Genomic DNA, 6,400 nt, shown 5'->3' with positions numbered 1-6,400 from the left:
GGCCTCAGAAGGTCAGAATCCCCTGTTGCATTCTTAGAGCTTCATGGTTGTCAGTGTTGCCCTTCTGGTCACTTTGTCAACTGTCAGATCATCAGAAGACAAATTAAAATGAATTTAAAGGTCTCCATTGATCTTGTCTACATTTCTAGAGTCAGGCAACGTCTAGTCCCATCGGCTAAAGAAAGGTTCTAATCAGCTGGAGAGGGGAGATGTCTTCATTAAAAGAGAAGACCGAGGAATACAGAACCAGCAAAGGCAGCTGGTTGCTTGGTCGCTTCAAAGTGAGCCTCCTTTTATAATGGCTAAAGCACAGGGCTGGGTGGGGGAGGAGTCATGGATGAGGTGCCAAGACCTCACTCACTGCCTGCGAGCAGAGGGAAGCACTTGACTACACTTTTACAAGAATCTGGCTATGACCACTCACTCTCCTGATTTCTCCAAAACCCAGATTAGCAGTCTGGTTCCACCTCTGTAGCTGAAACTTCAACATAAGGACTCCTGTTTCAGTTTACCCAGCTGGCCCTGGCACGGAAGCTCCGTCCAACCTGTGGCTTCTGTGGAGCCTACATGAGTATTTTCCCAGGAGAAATTACAGCATACAAATTTCTAAGGCTTCTTTTCATCATTTTAAAGCATATGTCTATGTGTGGGTAGGTAGGTATGCCTGAGTCAGTGCCATGGAGGCTAGAGGTGTTGGATTCCCCAAGGGCTGGACTTACAGGTGGGTGTGAGCTGCCTGACTTGAGTGCTAGGATAGGAAGCCTAGAGGGGTGGCAGGCAAGAGGGGGCACAGGGGGACAGAAAGAAGGACAAGTTATAAAGCACAGAAGGAAAATTTCAGGGGTGGTGAGTATTTTCTTCTTATTATTTAACAATGAATATAATCATAAAGATAGATGTGTCAAAGTTTACCAAGTGGCACATGTTGGCACATGCGTCTTATTGTATGGCAAGTATACATCAATAAAGCTGTCAGGAAGGTGTGTTTACAAAAGTGACATGTGTTACTGGGTCTGCCACAGTGACAGACTTCTAACACAATCTGTGTGTACCTTCTGAAACTGAGTGAACTGCATGTGGCTCTCTCACAGATTTGCTTGTCCCCCTCTTTAAATGCTGTACTTAAAGTGAGCGTGTTTGTTTGTACTTAGACCGCATAACTAGCTTTTAAATGCTAATGTCTAATCAATAGCTATTAAAATCTGTGGCTATTAAAGTCTCTCACTCTGCACTGGTTCAGGATTGGGTTTGGAGTGTTGACATTAAACCCAGGGCCCTGCACATGTTAGGCAAGCAGCTCTATACAGAGCCATGCTCCCAGCCCCCTCTCCCGCATCATGCTTCGGTATCTGTCACCTGTGAGATGCTTCCTGAGTCACTACAGGAGGTTCTAGGGATCTAAGTGAATCAACTAAGCTTCAGGCAAAATGAGGAGGCAGGGCCAGGGAGTCACAGGCAGGATTGAAGTGTTGAGACCTCATTGCCCTGTAAATGAGTTCCTAGTTCACCATAAAGTTCTCAGAGGCCAGGACCAATCACCTAACACTTGATACCTTGACCACTTTAAAAAGAATGACAAACTGAAGTGTGACAGAAAATTTAGATGATTTGGCCTTAGATTCAATGCCACATGAGTGGAATGGTTTCCTCCAACTAAGTGGCTTAGAACAGCACAAGTTTGTTCTCAAAATTCTCAGTCCCAGATGAATCCCACACAACTCAAACCAATGGGTCAGCAGCACAGCCTCCTGGAGGCTCCAGGGAAGAAGTCATTCTTGACTTCTTCAAATGTCCACAACCTGCCAGCACTCCTTGGCTGGTGGCCACATCATTCTAATTTCTGTATTCATTGTCAAACAATGAATACTCTCTCCTGACTCTCCTGTCTCACTCTTATAAAAAAAAATGGTGATTGTATAGGACCCTCCCCCCAAATAATTCAGGGTTATCTCCTCCTCTCAAATCCTATGTACATTTTAATCACATGTAGTTTATTTGACCCTGAAAAGTAATGCATTCACAGTTCCTGTGTATGCCAACAAAAATGTATTTTTACATTTTTAAACTTTGTATTGGTTCTTTGTGAATTTCACATCATACACTCCAATCCCACTTATCTCCCTCCGTTCATACCCTCCCTGTCCTGCCAGACCTGTGTGGTACATCTCAGGCTAGCTTCCTGTCCAGGCCAGTTCTGGTGACTGTCTTCTTTGGCTTGCTCCTTATCCTGGGAGCCCCTTGAGGCCTGCTCTGTACCCAAATAGTGGTCATCTCAGGTTAGCACCCTGTTCGGGCCCCCTGGTACTAGATTGGCAGTCATCATAGGCTTGCTTTTTTCCAGGAACATCTTTCAACTGTCCACAGAAATGAGCATTGGCATCGCCTCTCTCCTCTCTGCCACCTACACATGTGATCCAGCAGTCCCACCCACGATGCCTCTAGGGGCAGGCTGAACACATACTTTTTGAGGGGAGACTTTAGGAACAATTTTTCATTGACCTGATGACAATTGGATAAATTGACAAAAGATATGAAATCAATACATTATGGGGAAAAGGCATACATTTATTTAATGTACGTATGTGTACATTTTTACATGTAAAGTATGGAAACCCAAAGAATGTCCAACTGGTTAAAGCTTAAATAGGAGGGCAAGGGTGGCATCATCAGACAATTTCCAAAGGCTTGTAGAGAATTTCCATGAGAGGTGACTGAGCCCAAAGAGAAGACAATGACCTGAGGCAAAGTTCCTTTGGGTTCTGGCAGGGATGGCAAAATGACAAGCACAGTGGTCAAGGGTGAAATCTGAACTCCATTCAAAACCCACTGCCGTGCAAAGCAAGTTTCCCAGGTGACTTCTCAGAGCTGCCATAAGAAGAGCAGGTGTGAAGTCCGCTCTGACCGGCAGATGCTTGGTTACGGTGAGATCTCCAGAGACAGGGCGTGGTCATTACCTTTGTGTGACTGTGGCCAGAACACCAGACAGAAGCAACTGGAGGGAAAGGGGACTCACCTTGGCACACCAAATCAGACACAGTCCATCACAGTGTGGGAAGCACGGGTGGGACTCCTGGTGGCAGAACCTGTTCACATCGTGATGGACCAAGAAACAAAACGTGGCCAGAAATAAAGGCCAGCCTCTAACTTCAAAGGCCTGCCCTAGTGAGCTAACCTGACACCAGTGAGGTCTAACCTACCAGTGAGGGCTCACCTCCCAGAGGCTCCAGGGCCGGAAGCTGAGGAACAAGCCTGGGGCTGAGGGAGGACAGTTTAAGATGCAAGTGTAATGGGGATCACTGGCTGCATTTCTTTTGGGAGAAGTTTCCCCAGCCAGATGGCAAACCTCCCCTGGGAAGGCAAGAGAAGGTTTTCTCTGCTTTGAGGCAGAACCTCAGGCCTTCCTATTTCCTTTGGTTCAAAAATATTGACACTCTCGAGTATCAGTTCCATGCACAGTAACTGATCAGGGTTTGCCTTCTCAACCCCACAGTAGTTGATTATAGAAAGAGATTTGCAAAAGGCAGTTTATTCATGAAGCAGCCAATGCAGAAGGTGCGGGTGCTTCAAAATTCTAACCTACCATCCATAGTCTAGGGCTCAGGGTATTTGGAAATGGCTTCTTAGCAACCAAGTAAGGCAGGCACCATCGGTGACAACCACCCATGTCAGTGTCCTCCTGAATCCTTTCCCAGCATACAGAGGCATCCCAGCCTGCCATCTTTATATCACACACTGAGCATTCCCAACTGTCTTTCTAGCTTCTACTTTAACCCTTGGACCATGTGCTAGGTGACCTTGAACCAGGCACATCTCAAAGCGTATCTAACTCCTCTCCTTCTTGAACTATGACCTCAACCCGAGCATGTTCAGGAATGTGCTCCTTCATTGAGCATGCTCAGACATGTACTTGCCTCCCCTGAAGTGCTTTCCCATATAAACATAATAGGTCCCCAAATAAAATCCCTAGGCTTTCTTTGTTTCCAGATGGCATTGCCATGGAAATATCCCTCCCCCCTCCTTATCTGCCACAGGTAGCAAACCATTCTCCACTCTCCTTTTCTTGCCTCAGCTTGATTTGTTTATGTGGGGCTCTGCTCTCATCAGGATGTAAATCCATCGAGTTTTGTTACAGTCTGAGAAAAAGAATGGGGACTGGAGAAGGAAAAGCAAAGGAATAGATGGTAGGCACATGCACAGCCAAGCCACGTGGCTTTTCATAAGGCAGAAGTTGAGAGTGCGATGACACCAATATGGTGCATAGACTGAGGCACTGGATGTTCTGAGGGAGCAATTTGGAGCCCTCTGAAGGGCCCTCTGAAGTCAAATGGTTACCCAGTGGATCCTTGCATAACACCTAGGGAAAGGTCTGTGGTTTCAATGGGGTTGAGTGACCTTGGCACTCCTGAGAAAGAGGGTAGATGACCATCATCACTATGATGGCTATACCCAAGGTGACATGGACAGCAAGGCTGTGGACACATAGCTGCAAGACCTCTTAAGATGGTGAAAAATGAGAGTGAAGCTACAGAGGTCATTGGGATTCTCCATTACTTTATCCACCACACCCACCCTGCTCCATGAGACCACTTTGATTGCTGATCAGCCCCTAAGATAACTTCTCTCACTCAGTTTTCCTTGCAGCTAGACGTCGGGGATTGCCCCCCCAGGCCACTCTGCTCTCTCCCCCATCTTCTTCCTAGTAGCTGCCCTTTGCTGGACAGCTCCTCTCAGCTCCTCCAAATCTGCTGAAATTCCTGCTTTCTGCCACCCACCAGTTCACACAGCCTCTCCCCTGAGACACCTTTGCTCATCTCTGGCTAAGGAGTACTCCCTAGTCCCTGGAATGACAGGGGATTAGGAAATTGCATTCAACCTGTCCTGGAGAGCAGTGTTACAATTTGAAATGTCCTACATAATAAGCTAGTGCTTGATCACTTGGTCTGCAGCTGCTAGTGTTGCCGCTGTTTGGGAAGATTTCAGAACCTTTAGGAAGTGAAGACTGACTAGAGGAAGTGGATCACTGGTGGGTGGACCTTGAGGTTTTACAACTCAACTCCACTTCTTGTCCCATATCTACTTTCTGGTCTGTTGAGATATGAAGAGTCTCAGCCATGTGCTCCCATTGTCACAGAGTTGATCATGCCTTCCCTACCATAATGAGCTGCATCCCCTCACACGATGCAACAAAAATAAACCCCTCTTCTGTTAATTAATTCCTTTCAGGCATTCAGTCACGGCAAAGAGAAAAGTAACTACTTCAGTTGGTTGTAAAATTATTCCAGGCCAGGATCATGCCTCATTTTTCTGTGCAGCTCCCACAGTCCATACCACAGAGCCCACACAGAGGCTTAGTGAGTGTTTATTCAATGCATGAGTGGATCAATGTGTGGAAACAAGGCAGTACCCAAGTGGCCATACTCTGCCTCCTAGCCCCATGGTACACTGGTCCTCCCAAGTCCTTCGATCCCAGGGCCTGCCATGTCTCACAGCAGAGGTGGCAGCATTGCCTCGGAGCAATATTGACTTTACTGGACACCTGTGGCCAGACTGAGCACGTTTGTTCAGAGCTGTTCCAACTTGGAGCGTGGGCTGGACAGAGAAGATGATGTAAGCAAGGGAGAGCAGAAAACTCAGGCAGAAAGCAAAAACATCGTTTATCAAAGATGCTCAGTCTAGGAATGTGTTGTCTTTGTCTGATTCAGGCTCCTTGATCAGTCTTGTTTTTTTCATTTGAGAGCCTCCTGGTGTGTCTGTCTTCAGCTAGAGACCGAGCCACCAAGAATAGGTTGTTGAACCTATCATTATCTTGCAAATATCACTGGGGTTAGGAACCAATTTATTTTGCTACAAAGAGCCCACAGGAAGAAGTCCCCATCATAAGTGAAGCAAACCACTTCCATTTTCATCAGCCAACATTAATTGACACAAAGGAAGGGATCCCTGTCATTGGTGACACCACTACCACTTTCATTTGGCCAACATTCATTGACCAGTGGGTCAAATGCAGCAGGGGAAGGAAGCACTGGCTCACATACTCCAACCCCTGCACACAGATGTAGTTGTGTGTGTGTGTATGTGTGTGTGTTTGCACATGCATATAAATAGTCCATGCACAAGCTCATAAATACTTCTACCAATCCATAGGAGATCTCTTTTTTTTTTTTAAAAAGAAAATCCAAGTTTCCATTTCTTATCAATAAATCCACTATTTTGCTTACTACCTCCTAAGTGGGCACAAAGCTTTCAGGTCAGAGATTTATCATTTAAACTATAGACAATGGATACTGAACCCAGACTTCAAAAGCTCCTCCAAAGACTGAGGAGTATTGGAAGCCAAGAAGTTGGGAAGTCCTTGAACAAGCGTTTTGGATTTTGATTTTGGTTGAGTAGTGATATCGAC

General features: G+C 46.1%; 1 pseudogene; it reads right to left on the bottom strand.

The window, feature by feature from the left end:
- Positions 1-2,333: 2,333 nt before the first annotated feature.
- LOC120094520 (small nucleolar RNA SNORA17) lies at positions 2,334-2,449 on the bottom strand (annotated as a pseudogene).
- Between the last annotated feature and the right edge of the window lie 3,951 nt (positions 2,450-6,400).

The sequence above is a fragment of the Rattus norvegicus genome, chromosome 8 (assembly GCF_021556685.1).
Source record: "Rattus norvegicus strain SHRSP/BbbUtx chromosome 8, alternate assembly SHRSP_T2T, whole genome shotgun sequence".
NCBI classification, from domain to species: Eukaryota; Metazoa; Chordata; class Mammalia; order Rodentia; family Muridae; genus Rattus; species Rattus norvegicus.
This window is presented reverse-complemented; position numbering and strand designations above follow the sequence as displayed.